Raw genomic sequence first — 25,513 nt, forward strand, 5'->3', positions numbered from 1 at the left:
AAGCAGCCGATCCAGGACCAAAGGTGGTTGGTTCGAATCCCGGTGTCCCATATGGTCCCCTGTGCCTGCCAGGAGCTATTTCTGAGCAGATAGCCAGGAGTAAACCCTGAGCAACGCCGGGTATGGCCCAAAAACCAATATATATATATATATATATATATATATATATATATATATATATATATATATATCAGGAAGAGCACTTGTCTTTCACACTGCTGACCCAGATTCAATCTTTGGCATCCCATATAGTCCTATGAGCACTGCCAGAATTAATTCCTAAACGTGGAGCCAGATGTAAACCCTGAACACTTCTGGGTGTGGCCCAAAACAACAACAACAGCAACAACAAAAATCAAGTCAGACTGCACAACAAGCTGCACTAGTATTGTATCTATCGTCAGCTGCACTGTAGAAAATATCAATATATTTTACTTAATAGCATTCTTAGAAAAACTGTTGAAATGATCACTCTTCAGTAAATACTAATGGTTGAGTAAATCTTCTAAATATTCTGTCTGAAAAATTGGAAGTATATAGAACATACTTCTGGGCTAGAGAGAGATTGCAGCTAAGCACTTGCTTTGTGCACAGAACCTGAAGTGTCATACCTAATGCTGCATATGGTCCCCTGAGTTCCACTAGGAGTGATCCTAAATACAGAGACAGAAGTAAGCTCTACAGACTGCTGAGGTGGCCCAAACACAAACAAAAGAGTACAAATTTAAAATCTTAGGGCATACACAAAGGTGCAGAGTCACAGGCATATGCTATCCCTTGGTAACTTCTCTTAATATGGCAGACAGTAGTACTGGTGGCTGCCATGATGGATTTCATTTTTTTATAGAAGCAGACTCTGAGGGTGAGTCCTGGAAAGAGCTCAGCATACCCTTAGCAAACAGCTTAACTAGGCAGTGCTTTCTTCTTGGCCCTTGCCAATCTACATTTGATTGCTAGCAAGGAATCTATCCCTACAGATAGATCATACTCTGTAGATATCCCAAAACTTAGCGACTGAGCAAGGGGACCTACTTCTTACTAAGCTCTCTTGCCACAGCCAGCCAGACTGGTCTCCCCACTAGCACTCTTAGTCACCAGCAGGGACTAAGATAAAATCTCCTCTTAAACTCACTTAAACTCTCCAGCCACAACCCAGGTCTGTATGTTGAGGAAGGCTGATGAATGAAGGACACTGTCAACCTTGAATCCCTGGTTGTTTTTTAGACCCTCCTGAACTTAGCACCTGGTGTCCTTTAATACTATCTCAAACCCTTGATAACCATCAGTGCCTGCATAAGCCCAGTCCTAACTCCTGCCCGAATTTGTGCCTAGCTGGAAGATAGAGGAGCTCAAAATATGGAGTAAGACAATCCTTAGGAAAAAACTCCTGAATGTAGAGCAATGCAAGCTACATCAGAAGACTTCAGAACAATGGTTCTAATGATGCTTATGGAAACGGGGAGATCAGTGGAAGAAAACTTCAACAATAAGCCAGAAAGTGTGAGAAAAGACCAAATAACTGTATAGTAAATACACTTAAAAATACAAAATAGGACTCTGTCAGAATGGACAAAGCCAAAAATTGAATCAGTGAGCTCAAAGGTAATGGAAATCAACCCTCTCCCAAAAACCAGCTAAAAAAAAAAAAGCAAAGAAAGAAAAGGAAGAGAGGAAAGGAGGAAGGAAGGAAGGAAGGAAGGAAGGAAGAGAGGAAAGGAGGAAGGAAGGAAGGAAGGAAGGAAGGAAGGAAGGAAGGAAGGAAGGAAGGAAGGAAGGAAGGAAGGAAGGAAGGAAGGAAGGAAGGAAGGAAGGACAGAAAGAAGGGAGGGAGGAAAGAAGGAAGAAAAGGAGGGAGGAAGAAAGAAAGGACAGAAAGAAGGGAGGGAGAAAAGGAAGGAGGAAAGAAGGAAGGAAGGAGGGATGGAAGGAAGGACAGGAAGAATGGAGGGAGTTAGAAAGGGAGGGAGGAAAGAAGGAAGGAAGGAAGAAAGGGATGGAAGGAGGAAGGAAGGAAGGGAGGGAGGAAAGGAATAGGGAAGCAGGGAGGAAGAAAGGAAGGACAGACTGAAGGAAGGAAGGAAGGAAGGAAGGAAGGAAGGAAGGAAGGAAGGAAGGAAGGAAGGAAGGAAGGGAGTGAGGAAGGGAAGAAGGGAGAGAGTAAGAGTAAGAGGGAGTAAGAAAGGGAGGAAGGAATTAAGAAGGAAGGGAGGGAGGGAGAAAGGGAGGGCAGGAGGAAGGGAGGGAGGGAAGAAGGGAGGAAAGGAAGGAGGGAGGGAGGGAAAGAAGGAGAGAGGGAAGGAGAGAGGGAGGAAGGGAGAGAGAAAAAGAAAGAAGGAAGGAGGGAGTAAAGGAGGGAGGGAGGAAGGGAGAGAGAAAGGGAAAGAAAGAGGGAAGAAGTAAAGGAGGAAGGAGGGAGGGAGGAAAAAAGGGAGAGAGGGAGGGAGGAAGGAAGGGAGGGAGGGAGGAAGGAAGGGAGGGAGGGAGAAAGAGAGAGGGAAGGAAGGATGAAAGAAAGAAAAATAAAGAAGGAAAGAAAGAAGAAAGAAAAAAAGAAAAGAAGAAATAAAGAGAAAAAAGAAAGCCACAAATGCCCCCTCTGTCCCCCCCTTTTTTCCCTTTCTTTTTTTAATTTTATTTATATTCTAGATAGCAGCTCCCACCTGTTTTCATAGAATAATAGAAGTTGAATAATTTTGTTCTGTCTCATATTTCTATGTCTTTCTACAAATTGAGAAAAGAAAAAATAAAGTGGATAGGGCCCTGGGGTCAAGTGGTCTCAGAAGCATTGAGTGGGAAAAAAATGTCAGATATAAATACCCAAGCCAAAGTCAATGACAATAGAATCAAGAGACCCAAACTATAATAAGCTAAACACAAAATGGACCTGTTACACTGGTAGTCCTGGGGCCTAGGGTTGAAAGTATGGAATGCATGCAGGGAACTATGGTGGAGGGAGGTCAACACTGTCGGTAGAATAGCCCTAATTCACTGTCACTAAATGCCTGAAATACGTCTATGAAAGACTTGCAATTCACAATGGTCTTAATAAAAATGTTCATGTTTTTTTGGGGGGTTGAAGGAAATTTTTGGTTTGAGGATTACATTTAGTTATGCTCAAGGGTTACTCCTGACTCTGTACTCAGGAATTACTTCTGGCAGTACTTGGGGGACCATATGGGATGTCGGGGATTAAACCTCAGTAAGATATGTGCAAAGCACTATCTCTCCAGTCCTATAAAATGTTTGTGGCTTGATTTGGTTTGGTTACCAGGGACTGGAAGTTGGAGGGAGGGAGAGACCTAGATGTTTTTTGTTCTTGTTTTTGTTTTGTGGTGGCAGAAATTGAATGCAGAGCCTTATATATATGCAACGAACACTCCACCACTAAGTTATATCCTGTTTTCAAAATGTGTTTATTCTATAATTTAAATATATTCTTTTAAGGCCAGGATGTAGCTCAGAGTAGAAGACTGTGTCTTTCAAGTGTGAGGTGTTTACTTCACTTGTCAACAGAACATAAAAAAAGAGAAAAATAAATACATTTTTAGAGATTATTATTTTTATTTAATGTGCCATGTCTTTTTCATAAAAATGCAATCTAAAAGTAAAAAAAAAGACATAAAAGTGAATTGGAGATCAAAGTCTCAACTCGTCAAATGCTACCAATTGTGCAAATCAGAAGGGTTCATAGAATTCACTCTTGCCAAAAGAAAAACTCTAAAGGATCTGGAGACCAGGTAGGTGGTGGTGGCCAAGCCCAAATGAAATAAACTTAAGTAAGAATATGAGAAAAAGAGAACTATAAACAGCTAGTACACACAACTTTGAGGGAAAGCTCTGCTGTGAAGAAAAACAAAAACATGGGGCTCATGAGAAAGTACAGCAGATAAGGTGGCGGACATGAGTTTGAGCACTTCATGTGTCTCCAGAGCCTGCCAGAAGTGATCCCTGAGCAAAAACAGGAATAAATCCTGAACACCACTGAATATGAACCAAAAAAAAAATGAACAAACAAACAAACAAAAAGCAGAAAAGAGAGAGAAAGAGTAATAAGATGGAATAAAGAAGCTGTTTTCTGATAAGGCTTTGGGGTGTTTTTTTAATTTGATGGAGACAAAAGTAGCTAGTTTTCTTAGCTAGCTTATGATATTTTATTGCAATGTAATTGCAGACACTGTAAGTCTTGATATGTCAAGATGTAGATGGTTTTTGTTCTTATTTCTCTCTTCACGAGCCAGGTCAGCAACTATATGCTAAAGAAAGAAAATCTCAAGCCTGATAGAAGAAAACAAATATCCTGTCCTGACACACAGCTACAGAGCAGATATAATTGGCCTCAGCCTTTGAGAACAAATGAACGCAAATGAATTCAACTTTACTGAACTATGTATCGTTTATTTTGCTACTGAAATTAGAGTATCAGGCAACTGGAAATCAATGAATTGATTTAAATATTATGCAAAAATGGAGCTATTACGATGGGAACATTTTTATGATTTAAAAATCAGATTTCAGCATTTTCCTGATGTCAAAGGCTGTGACAGGTCAGCATTGATTAACACATTCAGACCCAATCATCAAGAAAAAGACTTGGAACTGCAAATTTCTCTTGTAAAAGATGTCTTCTCGGTCCAAACCAAGTTCAAAGTTATTAAATAATGACAGTAGGTTTGGGAGGTTTGGGGAGTTTGATTTGTTTTTAACTTTTTACTATGAAAAATGCCAAAAATGTGCAAAAACAACATATACAATAATATCTCCAGGTACTCAGGAGCTAACTTCAATAATTACCAATGCAGACTAAGTTTATTTCACGGTATTTTTATTCACCTCTCTCCCCCCAAGCACTGGACTATTTTGAAGCATTATATCATTATATCTATAGTAAAGTAGGTAGTATATAGGATATCTACCATATGCATATCTCATAGAAAAATTGCTTAGAGAGTGTAACTCTGGTATCATTCTCACCCATAAAATTCAGACTAGATACTTAATTCCATCAAATATGCCTCAAGGTTACCATTTCCTCAAATATCCCCCAAATGTTTTTATATATATGGCTTGTAAAAATCAGGACCTTAAGCAGGTTTACATATGAACACAATTTGAGAGGAACAAGTGAAGAAATTAAAAATATTTTAATAAGAAGCAAGTTGCCAATAGAACCTCGGTGGTATGATATGTTGTATAAAATCAGTTTTGATTGAAGTATGAGCAAGGATTTTAAAATATGGCACATCAATGCCTAAGGAATCTTTCAAATATTGAAAAATAATTTTGAAAACTGATTTCACGAGTTTGCATGTAGGATGCTTGGGCTTGACCTCCAGCACTACGTGGTTCCCTGAGCATACCCAGCAGGGACCATGATCACAGAATCAGGAGGAGCCCCAAAGCATTGTCAGGTGAGGTCCTCCAAATAAAATCAAAACAAATTTAAATATATATATGTGACTAGACATAAAGATATTTAAATTAAGTAAATAATATTACACAAAAAGATCTTACTTACTTAGGCATAATACTCTTTATTTTTGGTTTTGACAGTATATCCAGCAGTGCCAGAGTTCAAACCTAAGTCACCTGTGTACAAGACAAGCTTTCCTGGCTGTACTACCTTCCAGGCCCCTCATGTTATTGCTTTTCAGTGGAACATTGTATTGCATGTGCTCTAGTCCTTTTCTTTTTTTTTTTTTTTTTTGGTTTTTGGGCCACACCCGGCGGTGCTTAGGGGCTACTCCTGGCTGTCTGCTCAGAAATAGCTCCTGGCCGGCACAGGGGACCATATGGGACACCGGGATTCGAACCAATCACCTTTGGTCCTGGATCGGCTGCTTGCAAGGCAAACGCCGCTATGCTATCTCTCCGGGCCCGCTCTAGTCCTTTTCTGTTAGAAATCAGAGAATTGAGGAGTGACTTAATCAGAGGCCAAGCAGCAAGAAGATTGGTCTCTAAACCCTAGTACACTGCCTACCAAAACTAATTCTTCCCTCTTGCTGTCAGGATGAGCTCTCATCTGACACATCTTTTATTTCCCTACTGCTCCTTTTCTGCTAAAAGGCATTCCTCCCCAGGGTGGAGCAAGACTGTGGGGAACTATTTTCAAATGGTCTGATTTTATCTTATTCAGTAATTTCAGAAAATGCTATCAACAATCTTTTTCTAAAAGAGAAGAGAGGGAAAGATTTAGGCCACACAGGCTTGTGATGCCAGGGGCCAATCACATGCAATATAAGCACCTTATTGGACTATCTCTCTGCCCTGTTCTCAACAATTTTAAGTGACTTATAGCTACCCGGGATGTGGTTTAGTGGTAGAGTGCTGGCTTTGTGTGTATGTGTGTGTGTGTATGTGTGTGTGTGTGTGTGTGTGTGTGAGAGAGAGAGAGAGAGAGAGAGAGACTCTGAAATTTCTTTATTTCACTCTCTTACATGATCAATAAGCTTTGTATAACCCTAATGATTGCTTAGCTCTTACCATTTGAAAAAAAACTCCTCTGGGCAAAAAAAAGAGAACCAGTTTTCAAAGTAAATTCTCTCTGAGTAATATTATTTTATCTTTTAAAAGTTGATTATTATACTTATAGTTCATACAAAAATTAATAACATTTTTCTTCACTTTACATTATCAATAAAGTATATAAAATATTTTTAAGGAGCTAGCACATTATTTGTTATAATAGCTCCCCCTAGTGAGCATTGCAATTATAGTCTGCAAACCTTTTTTTTAGGTTGATTAGTTTTAACTCAGTTCTTAGAAAGTTTCTTTCTCCCATATATATAAACTGAAGTAATTGCCATCAAGCGGATTTTTCAGCTCCATATAGAAACACAATATATAATCTTACCAACATAATAGTTTTCAACTAGAAGAAAACAGTTTCTTTTGATTTTATTTGAAACAAACAATGCAACATATATGTTATATAAATATTCTTGTAACATATGTAATATTGTGTTATAGATGATAGAATTATATTAACATATGTTATATATAATAATTCTGATTTACTGAGCATTTCCTTAGTTTTGTGTTTTTTTTTACAAGTTTTTCATAGTGGTATTTCAGTAATTTAGTGACAGTGAATTAGGGATGTTTCCACCAGCAGTGCTGACCTCCCTCCACCATAGTCCCCAGCATGCAGCCCATACCTCCATCCTTAGCCCCCTAAACTGCTAGCATAACAGATTCATTTTGTGCATAGTTTGTTATAGTTTTGGGTCTCCTGATTCTACTGTCATTGACATTGGTTTAGTTATTTAGAGCTGACCATTTTTATTTCCACTCTATTCTCCTGGTACCGTTTGGCCCCTGGGTTCCATTTACTTATTTTATTATTCCTTTTCTAAGTTTTTAGGGAGACATATTAATGTATGGCAGAATCAGATGATTTGTGTTCTATGGTTCCGCAAAGAAAGGGGGGCAGAACCCCTATCTAAAAGCTATAAATATAAATAAAATTAAAAGAAAAGAAGAAATGAAAAAAAATAAAAATGGGGGACAGATGTGGAAAGTGGTTTTTTTTCTTTTTTTTTTTTTGGATTTTGGGCCACACCCGTTTGACGCTCAGGGGTTACTCCTGGCTATGTGCTCAGAAATCGCCCCTGGCTTGGGGGGACCATATGGGACGCCGGGGGATCGAACCGCGGTCCTTCCTTGGCTAGCGCTTGCAAGGCAGACACCTTACCTCCAGCGCCACCTACCCGGCCCCGGTTTTTTTTCTTTTATTTTTTTTTCTTTCCTTTTTTTTTTTTTTTTTTTTTTTTTGCATTGGCACAGTAAATGTTGGGGAATTTAGAAAGAAAATTTCCTTGACCTAAGAGATACATGGTGGGGCTGGAGAGATAGCATGGAGGTAAGGCGTTTGCCTTTCATGCAGGAGGTCATCGGTTTGAATCCAGGCGTCCCATATGGTCCCCCGTGCCTGCCAGGAGCAATTTCTGAGCCTGGAGCCAGGAATAACCCCTGAGCACTGCCGGATGTGGCCCAAAAACAAAACAAAACAAAACAAAACCAAAAAAAAAGAGATACATGGTGTCTCCACCCTTGAAGCACACTGTCATAAGACCTACAATATGCTCCGGGCATGTTAGCTGTCAAATCCCAAGATTTTTCCTTGTGGTCGCTGGAAAGGTTTTGTTCATTTGCAGTTGTCAGAGTAATTTCTCTGCAATTAGGGAACCTGGTTTTTTCACAGATCCTAGGACAAAGCCTAGGATAAAGTCTTTCTTTATGGTTCCAGGAAAAGTTCTGTTTAGTCGCAGTTGCCAAAGTCATTCTTCTCTAATTAGAGGTCTTGGTTTTTGCACAGATCCTATAACAGAAGGTCTTCTGATTTCATTTCATCGTTAGGTGGTGAGGTAGGGCAACATGCCCTTAGATTGAGTTGTTAATGCTTCCACTTTGTCAGGGTGTTAATTAATCTACCCTGAACAAGTTGGTGTCAGAAGAGTATAAGGCCTTCCCCAGGGGGAATTTGATTCCTGATGCTGGTGTAGAGAACTGTGTCAGTTCTTTTTTTTTTTTTTTTTTGGTTTTTGGTTTTTGGGCCACACCCGGTGACGCTCAGGGTTACTCTGGCTATGCGCTCAGAAGTCGCTCCTGACTTGGGGGACCATATGGGATGCCGGGGGATCAAACCGCGGTCCATCGTAGGCTAGCGCTGGCAAGGCAGACATCTTACCTCTAGCGCCACCACACCGCCCCCCCCCTTTTTTTAAAATAAATTTTATTGTGACTGAAGTGCATTACACAGAATTATTTACGGTACATAGTGACAATGGATGAAGGGCATTCCCACCACCAATGTTGTCCTCCCTCCACTCCTGTTTCCAGCATGTCTCCCATATCTCCCTCCTTTACCCCCCACCCCCAGAATACTAGTGTAACTGGTCTCCACTTTACAGCTTGTTGTAGATTGGGTATCTATTCTGTTGTCATTGACTTTGGGTTTGGTGTTCCAGTCTGATCATTTTATATTTTCACTACATGTTCATGTAACTGGTCCTGGTATCATCATTCCCCCCCCTCAATTTATGAGGCTGAAGTTATGCAATTCTGTTGGAGATAAGAAGGTTAAGGAAAAGAGAAGAAATATTTGGTATCAACTACCAAAAAAAATGCACCCAGACCAAAAAAAATCACCAAATAATATCCACAAGAGTGAAAAAGAAATTAAAAAGTGGAAGAAAAAAGAGAAGGAAAATAATATAAAAAACAAACAAAACAAAACAGGAAAAAGAAATGCTGGAGTGGCAGGGTTTGGTGTTCCCCCATACTTTTTTTTTTTTTTTTTTGCATAGGCTCAGTAAGTATTGGGGAAGGAAGGAAATTCCCATGGCCTAAGAGATTCAGGGTTTCTCCACTCTTGAAGCAACACTGGCTCCATACATACTCATTGCCATATCCCAGGGTTGTTTTGTTGTTTTTTTGGGGTTTTTTTTTTTTTTTTTGTGGTATCAGGAAACTTTTCTCTTGGTTGTGGATGGAAAATCAGGCCACTATAGCTAGCAATCTTGGTATTTGCGCAGGTCTTAGGATAAGGTCTAGGATAGAGTCTTTACAGTTCTAGAGGTTCTGTTTCATCATTGTTGGTGTGTTCAGTCTTCTGTATCATGTGCTCCATGTTTTTGCTTGGTCCCTAAGACAAAGTCTAGGAAATTATGGTTACAAAGGTTCTGCTCAGTCTCTGTTGTCAAAATTGGGCCTCTGTACTAAGAAATCTTGATTTTTGTAAGAGTCCTGGGCTACAGCCTAAGGTAGGATTTTCCTTTTTGGTCTCAAGGTAAGTTCTGCCCAGTCAAGGTTGTCAAAGTCAGTTTTCTGGAGTTAGTTCTCTTATTTTTCATAGATCAAAGGACGATACATCTTGTGGTTTCCACTTAGTGTTAGGTGATGTGATAGGACCTCCTGGTCTTAGGTCAAGTTGTCATTTCCTAGCTGTCCTCGTTGTCATATTAACACTGGCACAAGTCTCCCAACGGAGCTTAGGGAACTGTGTCAGTTCTAAGGTTGGAATCCGGGGATCAGGGTTGGGCAGTCAGTAAGAGATCACCTGAGGTCTAAATCAGGGCCTCCTGATGATTGTTCAGGGGGGAAGGCATCCCTGCATATAAAATTCATGATTTCTTACCCCTATGAGATAGGAATGTCTTTCTATACATAAGATTTCCCTGTTTTAGTGTGCCTATGAAGAATAAATAAATAAATAAATAAATAAATAAATAAATAAATAAATCAAAGAAGCAATGCAAGATTATATTATTGGTCCACTTAAGGGACCAATCTCTATGGTCTGGTTTTGATCTGAGTTTTATCCCAAGCAAGAATTTCTACTAGAATTTTCTCATAAGCAGAACCAGGACAGAACACAACCAAGAGAAGAAGAAAAAATAAAATTAAAAAAAAAAAAAGAAGAAAGAAGGGGGAGAGGGGGGTTACCTCTGCATGTGGAAATAAATACAAGAGTTATAACTATTAAGGAAGTAAACATACAAAGAAAACATAGATATTTCCATTAAGTCTTTTGAGATAGTCTGAGGGGGGAATAAGGTCCAGGGCACACTTTCATCTCACACCATGGCCTTTTATTTAAAAAAAAAAACTTTATTGATTGATTGATTGGTTAGCTTTGGGTCCACACTCAGTGGTGTTCAGAGGTTACTTCTGGCTCTGTGCTCAGAAATCACCCTTGGCAGGCTTGGGGCGGGGGGGTGGGGGGGGACCATAAGGGATGCTGGGGAATCAAACCGGGTCCCTCCCAGTTAGTCACATTCAAGGCAAATGCCCTATGACTATCTTTCCAGCCCCTTACACCATGGTCTTGTGGATTCCGCAAAACTGTTTGCAGCATTCAGGGTCCTCAAGTAGTGTCCTCAAGCTGGGGGTCCCTCAGGAGCTGAGTCCAGTAACAGTTGATTGGATACCTGTTCATTCTAAATAACTGATTCTGTTGTTGCAGGTTTCTTTGTAGTATAAAAGAGAGTCAAGGCTTTGTGTTTCTCCTCATTCAGTGATTTGTTTCCTTCTCATCACTATAATCTGGCTACTACAATGTTCAGAGTATCTACCATTTAGACCATCGTGTTTCTTCGTGAAGTTATTCTAAACATCCCATATTCGTGTACCATTCTATATTTACCCTTCTTCTGGCTTACTTTGTTTTAACATAATATTTTCTAGTTCCATCCATGTTGCTGCAAATTACATGATTATATCATTTCTTAACACTGTAGTATTCCATTGTGTATATGTACCACATCTTCATGATCCACTCGTCTATTGTTGGACATCTAGGTTGATTCCAAGTCTTGGCTATTGTACTGAGTGCTATTATGAATAGTGGTGTGTATATATACTTTTGTATAAATTTCTTTATATCTTGGGGATAGATACCCAAGAGAGGGATTTCTGGGTCATAAGGTAGCACAATTTTGAGTTTACTGAGAACCCTCTATTTTCCATAGGCGTTGGACCAGGTAGCATTCCCACCAGCAGTGAATAAGAGTTCCTTTCTTACCACAACTGTGTCAACAGAGATTGTTCCCATTGTTTTTAATATGTATCATCCTCACTTGTGTAAGATAGTACCTCATTACTGTCTTAATTTGGTTTTCCCTAATGATAAGTGATGATGAACATGTTTTCATGTGTCTATTGGCCATCTGTGGGTCTATTTCAGAAGATGGTTGTTCATTTCTTCTCCCCATTTTTTGATAGTTTTTTTTTTGTGGAGCTATCTTTTCTGAGTATTTTATATATCCTAGACATCAAACCTTTATCTGATGTGTTGAGTGCAAAATTTTTTCCCAATTAGTTAGCTGTCTTTTAGTTTTAGCCCATGTTTCTTTTGCCGTACAGAAACTTTTTAGTTTGATGTACTCACATTTATTTAGGTTGATGCTATGGTTCTTGCCATTGACATGCTATCATCAAAGGCTTTTTTGAGGTGTAATCTTGGAGTTTTCTGTCTGTTTTCCTCAGTAAACTTTATGGTTTGGGGTCTGATTTCAAGGTCTTTAATTCATTTTGATTTGACTTTTGTGTAGGTGTGAGGTATGGATCAGTCTTTAATTTCTTACAGGTGATTATCTAGTTGTTTCAGCACCATTTGTTAAAAAGACTGTCTTTTTTCCATTTCAGGTTCTTGGCTCCTTTGTCAAATATTAGTTGAGTGTATGTTTGGGGGTTTGTACTGGATATTCTATTCTGACTTATTGGTCTGAGACTCTTGTCTTTGTTCCAGTACCAGGCTGTTTTGATCACTATGGCTTTGTAGTAAAGTTTCAAGTTAGGTAAAGAGATGCTACCTAATTTCTAGTTTTTCAAAATGGATTTGGCTAAGCTAGGTCTTTTGTGGTTCCACACAAACTTTATCATTGATTATTCCTTTTTGTTTGTTTTTTGTTTTTGGGCCACACCCAGTGACACTCAGGGGTTACTCCTGGCTATGCGCTCAGAAGTCACTCCTGGCTTGGGTGACCATATGGGACGCCGGGGGACCTAACCACGGTCTGTCCAGGCTAGCACTTGCAAAGCAGACACCTTACCTCTAGCGCCACCACGCCGGCCCCTATCATTAATTATTCTAAATCCTGATGTCTGAATTTGCCTAGGGATTGTATTAAATCTATATAGTAGTTTAAATAAGATCATCATTTTGATGAATAATATTGATTCTTCCTGCCCATGTGCATCAGATGTTCTTCCAATTCCTAAGATCCTTTTCAATTTTTCTCTAAAGTGTTTTGAAGTTTTTGTGATATAGGTCTTTCACCTCTCTTGTTAGGTTGATTATATTATATATGTTATATATATAACATTATACTTTATATGTTATAATATACTTTAATATTATGTATATGTTACATATAATAATTCTGATATACTGAGCATTTTCTTAGTGTTATATAATTGTGGGTTATTTATATGGGTAGTTTAGTTTTTTCTTTTTTTGTGATGGGGGTACACCTAGCAGTGTTCAGGGGTTACTCCTGGCTCTGCACTCAGCAATCACTCTTGGAGGGCTCAGAGAAATATGTGAAATGCCAGAAATCGAACCTGGGTCAACCATGTGCAAAGCAAATGCCCTACCCATTGTGCAATCACTCCAGCCCCATATATGGGTAGTTTCATTTAATCTTTCAACTTACTCTATGGTGTGACTATTACTACTAATCTCATTTTATAGATGAGGAACATAAGTCTTTGATTTGTGGAGATTAGGCTAGCACATGAAAATTAAATTTAAATCTGGTAGCCTGAATATAGAGTTCACACTACAGTCCATTATTCTGTTCTGTCCACTCTGGTCCAGAGATAATATACACCCGAATCTGGTTTCTCTAATAAAAGCAACCTGTACTCTAGATTTATTCACCAAACCTGTTTGCCTTCATTAGTCACTCAGCTTGACTTGTCACAACATGGCCCAAAGCCTTTCTAAATCTCCAGTTTCGTAACTTTCCCCTTCTGCATATTTTTCTTCTTCATATTGCAGCTATTCCATTGTTAGGAAGTAGCAGTAACTTATTGAGTCAGAAAGGAGAGCAGGAGGGTCAACCTTGATTTGCAATTAGCCACAGTTTTGTTTCTAATCCCCAGCAGCAATGTATGGTCCCCTGAGCACTGCTAGGTGTTCAAACCAAACCAAAATGGTGGTAGTAACATCTTAATTTTTTTCAACTATTTAAAATTCCAGGACTGAGTTAAAATAGATATAAGATGAATCAAAATTTGTTATGCCAGAAAAATAAAAGATTGTCATAATTTTCCCAATGGCCCTGCTTCACCACTCCTCTACAACTCTCTACAGAGACACCAATCTGGCCAAAACTTCAGGTAAGCTGATATTTTGGCTAACATTTCCAGGACTTTTTTGGGAGTCAGTGCTAGTACCATCCCCCTGCCTTCTCATACTTCAGGAAGTCCTGGCAACTGAAAACACCCCCCCCCAAAGATACAGTATCAACAATACTGGTTGGAATTCTGGACTATTTTTATTCAATTGTCATCCCAGTTTAGATACCAATGACTACAACTTGGATAAAACTGGAAAGTGTTGGGGCCAGATCAATAGCGCAGCTGTTGGGCGTTTGCCTTGCACTCGCTGACCTAGAATGAACCTCAGTTTGATTTCCGGCATCCCATAGCCAGAAGCGATTCTGAGTGCAGAGCCAGAAGTAATCCCTGAGTGTCGCTGGGTGTGGCCCCAAAACCAAACCAAACAAAAACAAAACAAACAAGAGAAGTGTCCATCAAGGAAATTGATTTGGGAGGACATATATTCAGTGATCTAACTCATATGTGAAGTACAAGGAAAGAAAGCAAGGGAATAATAGTGTCTAGTGAAACAAAACCTGAAATTATGCCAAAAGAACTACATTTCCTGAACAGGAACAAGGTGGAGAATTATAGACAACAGGGACCCAAGGACAGACTAATGGATACTTTGGTGGTGGGTATGGTGCAGTAACACTGTATTACTAAAATACAAAGATTTTGCTATTATAAATAATACCTCAATTTTAAAAAGTATCTTCCACCATTCCTGAAGACTATCCTTTATCCTATAAGCAAGCCTCTATCACAAAGCAATTAATTAGATATGCCTGGTGCTTGGTTTTTAGTTTGTTCCTGATAAAAGCACAAATTTAATATTTATGTGTTAAATCTATTTCTATTGTATTTCTTCCATTTCCTTCCCATTCCTTCCTCATTCCTTCATTCCCTTTCTTTCATTTCTTTTTTCTTTCCTTTCATTTTCTTTTTCTCTTTTTCCTTTCTTTTTCTTTCTTTCTTTCTTTCTTTTTTCTTTTTCTTTCTCTTTCTTTCTTTCTCTCTTTCTTTCTCTTTCTTTCTTTCTTTCTTCTTTCTTTCTTTCTTTCTTTCTTTCTTTCTTTCTTTCTTTCTTTCTTTCTTTCTTTCTTTTTCTTTCTTTCCCTTCCTTCTTTTCAAAAACAGGCAAAAGTAGGAGATGTAGCCACAACATCATTAGCTTTCCTATTTTTTTATTTTTCACAAATGTAATTCTTTAATCTATTTAACAATTATATTTATGTATGTGTGTAATAGTAAATATGAAAATAAAATCATCCTCTTTTTTTCAAATAGTCAATTTTTCTAGTATCTCCTCTTATTTTCCTAGTTTTAGTTTGATTCTGGGGTTCCATCCTGTGATGCTCAGGGCCTACTCTTCTTGTTTGGCTTTGGGGGCACACCAGGTAGTGTTCAGAGTTAACTCGTATCTCTGTGCTCAGAGATCAATCCTGGCATGGTTCAAGAAACCATATATTTTATGAGACTAAACTCATGTTGGCTTCATGCAATTGCTTCCCTACTGTATTATCTTTCCAGAACCTCAGGGATTATTCTTGGATCAGAACTTAAGGGTTGCTCCTCATAGAGCCACAGTGCCATATGCTACCAAGACTCAAGCCCAAACCTCTTGCAAGCTAAGCATAAGATACTGCATGTTCTTTTATTATATTATCCACCATTTGTTTAATCTTCGATGGGGGAAAAGACTGAATTGAAATTTTTTCATATATCAACAAAGAAAATTTTCAGTATGCTTCAAATGACTAATTTTCACAGCATGAAGTTATTTCACACCATTAAGTTATTTTCTAAACCAAACGTGATTAACATTTGGGGAAAACTAAGTTAATTGTGCTATTTAACATTGAACTGCTCAAAGTTACTTTCATTTAAAACTATTACTATCTGCTACATATTTATATATGTTTGGAAAGATTTGCCCTATTCTAGATGGTATTTTGTTGTTATTGTACTAATAATATTCCCAAGAATATTAGTGTTCAGTTGCAAAATTTTTTTTGTATTTTTGTTTGTTTTCTTTGGGGCTCATACACAGTGATTTTTTCTTATTGTGTGCTCAGAAATCACTCCTGGGTGGGGGAGGGCTGAGCAATAGCACAGTGGTGGGGTATTTGCCTCGCAAATGGCTGACCCAGGATGGACCTGGGTTCAATTCCTGGCATTCCATAATGTCCCCTGAGCCAGAAGAACATAGCAGGAGTAACTCCTGAGTGTCACTGGGTGTGCCAACCCCCCAAAAATAAAATAAAAAATCACTCCTGGTAGGACTCAGAGATCCATGAGTGGTGCTGGGATTCAAACTCAGGTTGGTCACCTGGAAGACAACTACCTTACCCACTGTTCTATTGCTCCAATTTCTTGCTAAATTATACAGGACTGTGTGTCACCAAGTGTAAATGGCATTGAACCTAGCACTGGAGAACCCGGTGTTGGCTTCCATTGATATGGAATTGCTTTCTCTTATGCAATGCTTACTAACTAGAAGATATTTGAAAGTTATATTGATTATAAAAATCACATATAACTGTAAATTGAAGGACTTTTCCCTGAGCACATCAATATTTTCTTTCTCCTTTATTCTAATGCCAAGCTAGGGATAAAGAACACTTTGAGACAGCCATTCCATGTGGGCTATCACCCAATAAAAGAAAAGAAACACTAAAGAGTAACTATATAAAACAATAAATATATCATTTCCCGTTAGCACAACAAGGGCCCTATTTCTGATATTAGAAATTAGACCATGCTAATTTCTACTGGGAGAGCATTTGTTCTTCTCCCTCTGATTGTTTGATTTTTTTGTTTGTTTGTTTGTTTGTTTGTTTGTTTTATGTCTTTAAGTTTGGGACCTCATCAAATTGTACTCAGGGCTTACTGGCTCCTGGCTCTTCGTTCAAGGATCATTCCTGGTAATACTCAGGTGACCATAGAGGGTGCTGAAGATTGAATCTATAATACCTGTATGCAAAGCAAACACCTTGTCTTCTATGCTATCTCTCCAGCCCCTTCGTCTGACTTATTTCACTTAACAGAATCCCCCGCTGACTGCATCCATGTTGTAGCAAAAGGCAAGAATTTTCTTATAGCTGAGTAAGTAATTCATTGTGTATATAGACCAGTTTCATGATCCACTTAAATGTTGAGCATTTGGGTTTTTTCCAGAACATGGCTATTGTAAATAGTGCAGCAGTAAACACACACAGGTATGTCTCTTGAATTATTTTTGTATGTTTCAATTTAGAAGCCTACGAGTGCAATCACTGGCTCATATGGTGGCTCTGTTTTTAATTTTTAAGAAGTCTCTAGAATATTTTCTGTGAAAGCTAGACCAGACCACATTCTACCAACAGAGAAATGTCACTGCATCTCCGACATTTTGTTTCTGCCTTTTTTGGATAGAAGACATAAATATAAAGTGATATCTCATTTTCATTTTGATTTAGTGACCCAGTTAATCAGTGATGAACACATTTTTCATACATCTGCTGGCCATCTCTGTGTGTCTTCTCTAAAAAAATACATCATAATTACTTTCTTTGGACTCCAGCACAGCAGAATTCCCTTCCCAGGTCTTGAGACTGCTGACAAGCCTTGCCAATTTAGACTTGTCAGACCCCCCATCATGTGTGCAAATCTGTCTCTGTAGCTCTATCTCTCTTCCTTGAATAAGGCTTCTCTATATTGGTAAGTTTGCCTAAACTTACGTATACAAACACAGAGACAGAGACATACTATTGAGTAGTCTCTGGGAGCCCTGACTCTATAACTAATACCAATAACAATAGTAGGAAGTGTGCAAGAAAACTTGGAAGTAGTAATGTGGGAAGAAGTAAGAAATGAGCCTGAAAAAGGGGATGCCTCATCCGACTTTAGACCCATTTGGGCACCTTCCTGCGTAACAGAGGGCTATCTACCTGGTATCAAATCATTCCTCTACCATGTGCCAGGACACAGCCAGACAGAGCACATCATGATGCTATCCTACATACGATAAAGGTGCCACATCTCTCCACCAATATCCCCAAGTTATCTTCCAACCCTCAGCATGCTCTTTAATGGGCACTTTCGTTTGTTTGTTGGTTGGTTGATTTGGTTTTGGTTTTGGTTTTGGGTCACACCTGGCAATGCAAGGGGTTAATCCTGGCTCTATACTTAGGGATCACTCCTGGAAGGCTCCGGGGACCAAATGGGATGCCAGAGATCAAACCTAGGTAGGCTATGTGCAAAGCAAATGCCCTCCCTACTGTGCTATCCAGCCCCTAACAACACTTTTTAATACAGTTTTTATAATAACCATGTGAATTACAAGTCTTTCATAGTTATAGTTAAGGTACACAGTGACAGTGAATTAGAGAATTTCCACCCTCCACCACTGTTCCCAGCAAACATCCTATACCTCCACCCTTTGCCCCTGGACTGCTAGTATAACAGGTCCCTTTTGTGTATAGCTTGTTGTAGTTTTGGTCTCTTGATTCTATTGTCATTGACTTTGGCTTGGGTATTTAGGTCTGATCGTTCTTTCTTTTGGGGGGCACACCCTGTGTCGGTCAGGGGTTACTCCTGGTTATGGGTACAGAAATTGCTCCTGGCTTGGGAGACCATATGGGACACCGGAAGATCAAACCTCGGTCCATCCTTGGTTAGTGTGTGCAAACCAAACGCCCTACCACTTGCATCACTGCTCTGGCCCCAAGTCTGATCATTTTTTATTTCCACTCAATGCTCATGAGACTGCTTGCCCCTGTACCATCCATTTTTATTTCTCAGTTTGTAGGAAGACATAAAAATATGAGACAGAACAAGAAGATTCATGTTCTATGGTTCTGTTAAAAAAAGGAAAGTGGGTGGAAGCCCCTTATAGCCTCTAGAAGCTATAAAAATTATTTTTAAAAAAGGAAAAAACAAAGAAGAAAGAAAAAGAAAAAAAGGAGGGGATTGATGTGGCAAGTTTTGTTTTTCTGATTTTGCATAGGCACAGTAAGTATTGGAGAAATTAGAAAGGAAATTCCCTTTGCCTAAGAGATAAAGGGTTTCTTCACCCTTGAGGCATACGGTCATGGGCTCAACTGCAGGCTATAGCCATGTTCATTGTCGAACCCCCAGGTCTTTTTATGGTGCCAGAAAATGTTCTGCTCAGTTGTGGTTGTCAAAGTCAGTAATTAGAGATTTTTATTTTTACACAGATTTTTTTTTTCAAAAATGGCTTTTATTGAGACACTTAGGGCTTCTGCAACATTTCCAGTTGAGGCTCTTCACATCCAATACTTAGGTGCCCAAACTCATTTCCCAATGCCAAAGATGACCTTCCGGTCAAGGACAGATGCGTATCTACAGATTTTAAGACAAAGTCTAGGATAGAGTTTTACTCTATGGTTCCAGAAGTTCTGCTCAGTCACAGTTGTTGTAGTCAGTCTTCTATAATTAGTGATCTTGGTTTTTGCACAGATCAAAGGACAGAGTAGCAGGCACATTTTTAAGTATGATTGCTGTAGTTTGGATTTCAAGTATAGTATTTTGGCTCTGTCATTTAGACATATCCAAATATTTCATCTAGACAATACTTATGTGCTCCAAACTTCTGAACACTGCAACACTCTTATTTTTGTTATTTTTAGGGTTTTTTGTTTGTTTTTGGTTTTGGTTTTTGGGTCACACTCTGCATCGCTCAGGGGTCACTCCTGGCTCTCTGCTCAGAAATTGCTCCTTGCAGGCTCAGGGGACCATATGGAATGTCAGGATTTGAACCACCGACCGTCTGCATGCAAGGCAAATGCCTTACCTCCATGCTATCTCTCCGGCCCCTATTTTTAGTTTTTGAACCACAATTGTCAATGCTCAGCAGTCACTGCTGGCTCTGCACTCAGAAACTCTGGGAACTATATGGGATGCTGGTAAACAAATCAGGTCAGCCAGGTTGACCATGTGCAAGTGCACTACCTCTCCAGCCTCAACACTCCTAGATTCTTAGCTGAAATCCTTCTATAATAAAAAAAAGAGCAGGATAAAAAAAAAAAAACCGCATGTACACAAACACAGAAACCCACAAAAGTATAACTTTTGTTTTGTTTTGTTTCAGATAAAAAAAAAAAACAATAAGTTGATGAGGAAGCAAGACAAAGGACTTTGGGATACGGATAGTAAATGATGAAAAAAGAGTCAGTTTTGCTTGCTGTGATTGTCAATCTTCTGCTACAGATGCTGGCAACTGGAGTGTTTATACCCCTGCTTTCAAGGGGCACCATTCCCTTCAAATATTTCTCTTCTGCTTTCAGAGGAACCTTGAAAGGTCAGGGCACAATTATTACACCAGTTGTTCTTTGATTTCCTTCCATTTAAAATCATTAATTAATTTGTCAAAGTGCCATGTTTGGGGCAACATCTGAACCAACCAACGTCTGGTACCATCTCACCTCTCCTCATCCTCGTCATCCCTGTCACCTGATGGCAGATTTGGTTTCTTCATTTTAACCCTTGGTGATCATCTAAGTCTTTATTTACTCTCAACAGTTCTCCAAACAGGTCTCAATCTCTCGTCCTGTCCCTCGAGTGCTGATACTCATGAAGAAGAAATTCTTGACTGCTTGCTTGGAATCAAGGAAGGTCTCTTTGTTGAGGACTGCAATGCCCTCTCAGAGCTAGGTTCTTGTATTTTATTTTTATATCTTTCTCTTTTATTCCTCCTGTTTCCTTTCCCATAATTATTATTGTTGCTGCAGTCATGCAAGCTTGCTTGTTGTGCTCACGAGGGTAGGCTGTACATCAGCTATAGTGCTCACATATGCTTGATATATTGCTTCAGAGATTACTCTTTCTGTTATAAATCTGAGAATCATGAAGAGCAGTGCCCCAGAGGACTGCATTGAACTTGTGGAATGGTGTGTGACATTGACTCCTGACCCCCTACAGGCAAGACAGATGCTCTCCCACTGACCTACTCCTAGATCCCTCTCTCATCTTTCTTTTTGAGTGTTTTTATTGGTGATGATGGTGGGGTTTTGTGTGGGGTTTTTGTTTGTTTGTTTGTTTGTTTTTGTTAGGGACTGTTTGGACCACACCAGAAGTGCTCAGATATTACTCCCGGCTCTGCACTCAAAGATCATTCCTGACAGGCTTAGGCCAGAGTTGGCTGCATGCAAGGCAAATGCTCTACCCATGTAATATCGCTCCTATCTTCTCATCTTATCTTGAATAACACCTATAGTGACTTTAAAAGGAATAAAGGGGGAAAGATAGTGTTTGTAAAAAGTTAAACCCACAAGAACATTTTAATAATGCAATTTACTAGATCCCTAATGTGTGTGCATATGTAAAACGAACAACCTATCATAGAAAAGCCAAGACTATAGTTTCTCATTTTAAAAATGAGATCACAGAGACTTTGTGTTTGATTCCATGAGATTAGCCCAAATACCCATAATAGAGTTCAAAATATGTATTAGTTACATGCCAGAGCTAATTTTCTTTAGTTGTTTTGGTATGGGGCCATAACCAGTATTGGTCAGGGTCTATGAATTTGGGGTTTGCCCCCAAAGTGCTCAGGGATTAGGGATTAAACCATGACCTTCTGTATGCAAAGCACACCCTCCAGCCCTGTGAGTCATTTTTCCAGTCATACTTAACATTCTTTTCTTTTTGGTTTTTGGGCCACACCCGGTGGTGCTCAGGGGTTACTCCTGGCTGTCTGCTCAGAAATAGCTCCTGGCAGGCACGGGGACCATATGGGACACTGGGATTTGAATCAACCACCTTAGGTCCTGGATCAGCTGCTTGCAAGGCAAACACCGCTGTGCTATCTCTCCGGGCCCACTTAACATTCTTAATCTCTACCCAAAGACTGTCTTGTAAGATGCAAGGAAAATGGAACACACATGCAGATGTATGCAACGTGCATGTATGCACGTGCGTGCGCGCGCGCACACACACACACACACACACACACACACACACACACACAACACATGCCTCCAAACCAAAGGCATTTTGGTGTTCGTATGACTCATTCTTCAGTCCATACAGGACATTTTCAAAAAGTGAGCACTTATCTGTAAGGAACTGTTCGAGAAGATATAAGTTTAAATGAATAGACACTTCACTTAAATAGACACTTTATGTCAAGGTAGATTCCATGGAAATAGCCTTTAAGCTCATCCAAGTGTGATGAAAACATATTCTTGAATAGGATTCAAGGGAATCCTTGAATTCAGCAGCAGCTTGGGGTTGTCTTTACTCATCAACATTATAATAAAATTACACTTGTTAGAGAACCTATTGTATTCAGCCACATGATGATGAGTTGAACACTTAGTTTAATGCAATTTTTTTTTCAAATGGATTCTGAGAAATAACAATTCTGAGAGGTTCTCTTTTCCAAAAAATCCCAAGGTTAAATATAAATGGTACATTTTGCATGGTCTTAGAAATTCAAAAAATACTTCATCAAGCAAGTGATTTTGAGAATCTCTACAATATGAGAAGGAATTTAACTATTAATTCAACAAGTCTTAAATATTTTGACCATAGAACATTCTTTTTGTTGTGACACATTAACACCATTTAGGATTGGCGTCGTCCTTTAAATACATTCCATTAACTAAAATGGAAAAGAAAAAGAGAATATGTATTTTATAGTTTAAGCTCAAGGCTCTCTGGAGGGAGGGAGAGAGAGAGAGAGAGAGAGAGAGAGAGAGAGAGAGAGAGAGAGAGAGAGAGAGAGAGAGAGAGAGAAGAAAAGTTACTTTATCCTTGTGCAGGGGCCATGCTAATTTTCTCTGTATCATTCCAATTTTAGTAATTGTGCTGCCAAAGTGAGCACAAGAAAAGATACTTTAAAGTAATCGGGGAGGGGGCAACAGGGATATGATTCAATGGTAAAGCACAATTTGCATACCTCTGACCTGAGTTTACTTTTGTTTGTTTGTTTGTTTGTTTTGGTTTTGGGGCCACAACTAGCAGCACTCAGGGGTTACTCCTGGCTCTATGCTCAGAAATCACTACTGGCTTGCTGGGGGCCATATAGGATGCAGTGGATTGAGCCTGGGTCTATCCCAGGTCGGCCACATGCAAGGCAAATGCCCTACCACTATGCTATTGCTCTGGCCCCATAACCTAAATTTAATCCCCAACCCACACACACAAATCAAAACACTTAACCAATCAAAAAACAAATTAGAACAGGGGCCAGAGAGATCAATCAAGATTAAGGCACTTGCCTTGCACATGGTTGGCCCAAATTTGATTTCCTAATTTACATGTGATTCCCTGACCATCAGCAGAAGTGATTTATGAACACAGAGCCTGAAGGAGTGCATTAGCACTGCCAAGTGAGGTCCAGAAATCAAAACAAAACAAAATTTTAAAAAAGGGACTGAGAGATAGGACAAAATAGCATTTGCCTTACAGGTGGTTGGCTTGGGTCCAATCCCCTGGGTCCCATAAGGTCCCCAAATACGAATAGTAGTAATTCCTGAATGAAAAGTCAGAAGTTATCCTTGAGCATTGCCAGTTGTGGCCAAGAACAAACAAAAATTACAAAGAGATTATCATGTAACATGATACATTTGGGGGGAACACACCCAGCGATACTCAAGGGTTACTCTTGGATCTGTGCTCAAGAATCATGGTGCTTATTATCATTAAAAATAATAATTATTGAAATTTTTTTATTTAAGAAAAAGATGAATCACTCCTGGTCGGCTTGGGGGACCACATGAGATATCAAGGATCAAGCCTGCAAGACAAATGTCCTACCCGATATACTATTGCTATGATCTCCCCATTTTTATTAGGTGAAACTTTGACCTGTTTGTGGTTATAGGAACCACTTAAAAAACGCTAAGGAGTGCCAACATTCCATAGAAGATGCAAGACAGTCGTTTCATTCCTTTGACTGCCATTTGGCCCTCTTTGGCCTGGTTTTCTTAACTATAGGCCTGTCCTTACTGGTAATCACAGCATGGGAGTGAAATGTAGATGAGCCAGATGACCAGATTTTCAGAGATAAAATACAAAGGGATATTTTTCTTTATAGCTTATTAACTATCTACAAAGTCACCTCCTCCTGCCCAGTTTTATTATTTGTTATAATGAAGAAAGCAGAAGTAGTCCCTGCTGAGCACTATTATTTATATTGCTTAATCTTTTAACAACTTTATTACTGTTCATAGTGGATTTTGTCCACTTCTCCTGTTTGAGATTTCACTGATCAATCCTTAAATTTTTGACTCAGTACTTTCATTATTTTAATAGTGTGAATAACACAATCAATAACTATTTAAGAAAGCATTTGTGTGAACTATAGTTCTGATCACTGAATTATTATCAGCAAGTTTAAAGACTCAATCAATTCAAATAAATTGTGCAATGGTTTCAAATAAACCTGATAAATGGCAAATGAAAGACTAGAAGCCCTTTTGGGGTTAATATCCAAATATAGAAAGCATTCATAAAGATCAATAACAGTAAATCTAAGAACCTCACTAAAAAAGAGGAGAGGAAATAAACATTTCTCTGAAGAAGATTTATGATCAAATGGCATATGAAATATATTTCATCATTCCTTATTATAATAGAAATCCAAATAAAGACATTCATTGGGGGCTGAAGTGATAGGGCTAGGGCATTTGCCTTACACATGGCTGACCTGCATATGATTCTCGACATCCCATATGGTGCTCTGATTCCACTGGGAGCAATTCCTGAGTGCAGAGCCAGTAAAGGCCATGAGCACTGCTCGGTGGGCGCCCTCACCCTCTCAAAAATAAAATAATTAGGATATCAATATGATATCACCTCATACTGGTAATATATCACTATGCTATAACAAAAAGACTAGGGCCCGGAGAGATAGCACAGCGGTGTTTGCCTTACAAGCAGCCAATCCAGGACCAAAGGTGGTTGGTTCAAATCCCGGTGTCCCATATGGTCCCCCGTGCCTGCCAGGAGCTATTTCTGAGCAAACAGCCAGGAGTAACCCCTGAGCACTGCCAGGTGTGGCCCCCCCCCCCAAAAAAAAAAAGAAAAAAAAAGACTAACATCAAGCTGTATTGGTAGAGATGCAGAGAAACTTCAATATACCAATGAGGAGACTATTGTCTAACTCTGCTCTTATGAAACAGTATGTAAAGTTCTAAAAATAATATAGAATAGAGCTCCCAATGTGACCCAGTGACCCCATAGCTTGGCATCTACCCCTAAGTCAAGAAAAATAAAACAATCATTCAAAAAGATTTATGCATACCTATGTTCATTGAAGCACCTAATACAATAGCCAGGATTTTGTACAATATAAACATTGTCCAAAAATAGTGGGCAGATAATGAATGTGAGGTGTATCTATAAACATATATAAACAATGGAATACTATGCAGTCACAAGAACTGATCAAGTCATGAACTTTGCTGCAACTTGAATGAAACTGGAGAATGTCATATTTAATTGAAATAAGTCAGACGGACATATATTGGTTGTTCTCACTAATCTATGCTATATTGAATAGCATGCCAAAGAAATGGAAGGTATCAGAGGTGAGCAAACCATTGGTCTTATTACAGAAACGAAAATGTCAGGGAAAGTTTTCTGTGCTGAATTTATTTTTATTGGGACCCTTTAGGATTCTTGGATCTTGGTGTGACAAGCACATTTTAAAGTTTAATTATTGTAATCTGGGTCCCAT

General features: G+C 39.1%; 1 non-coding gene across 1 annotated transcript; it reads right to left on the bottom strand.

Annotated features, from left to right (window-relative positions):
• Window positions 1-22,547: 22,547 nt before the first annotated feature.
• LOC126033176 (U6 spliceosomal RNA) lies at window positions 22,548-22,654 on the bottom strand. Its single transcript, XR_007504317.1, has one exon. It is a non-coding gene; the product is annotated as a U6 spliceosomal RNA (small nuclear RNA).
• Between the last annotated feature and the right edge of the window lie 2,859 nt (window positions 22,655-25,513).

This window comes from Suncus etruscus, chromosome 16, assembly GCF_024139225.1.
Source record: "Suncus etruscus isolate mSunEtr1 chromosome 16, mSunEtr1.pri.cur, whole genome shotgun sequence".
NCBI lineage: Eukaryota > Metazoa > Chordata > Mammalia > Eulipotyphla > Soricidae > Suncus > Suncus etruscus.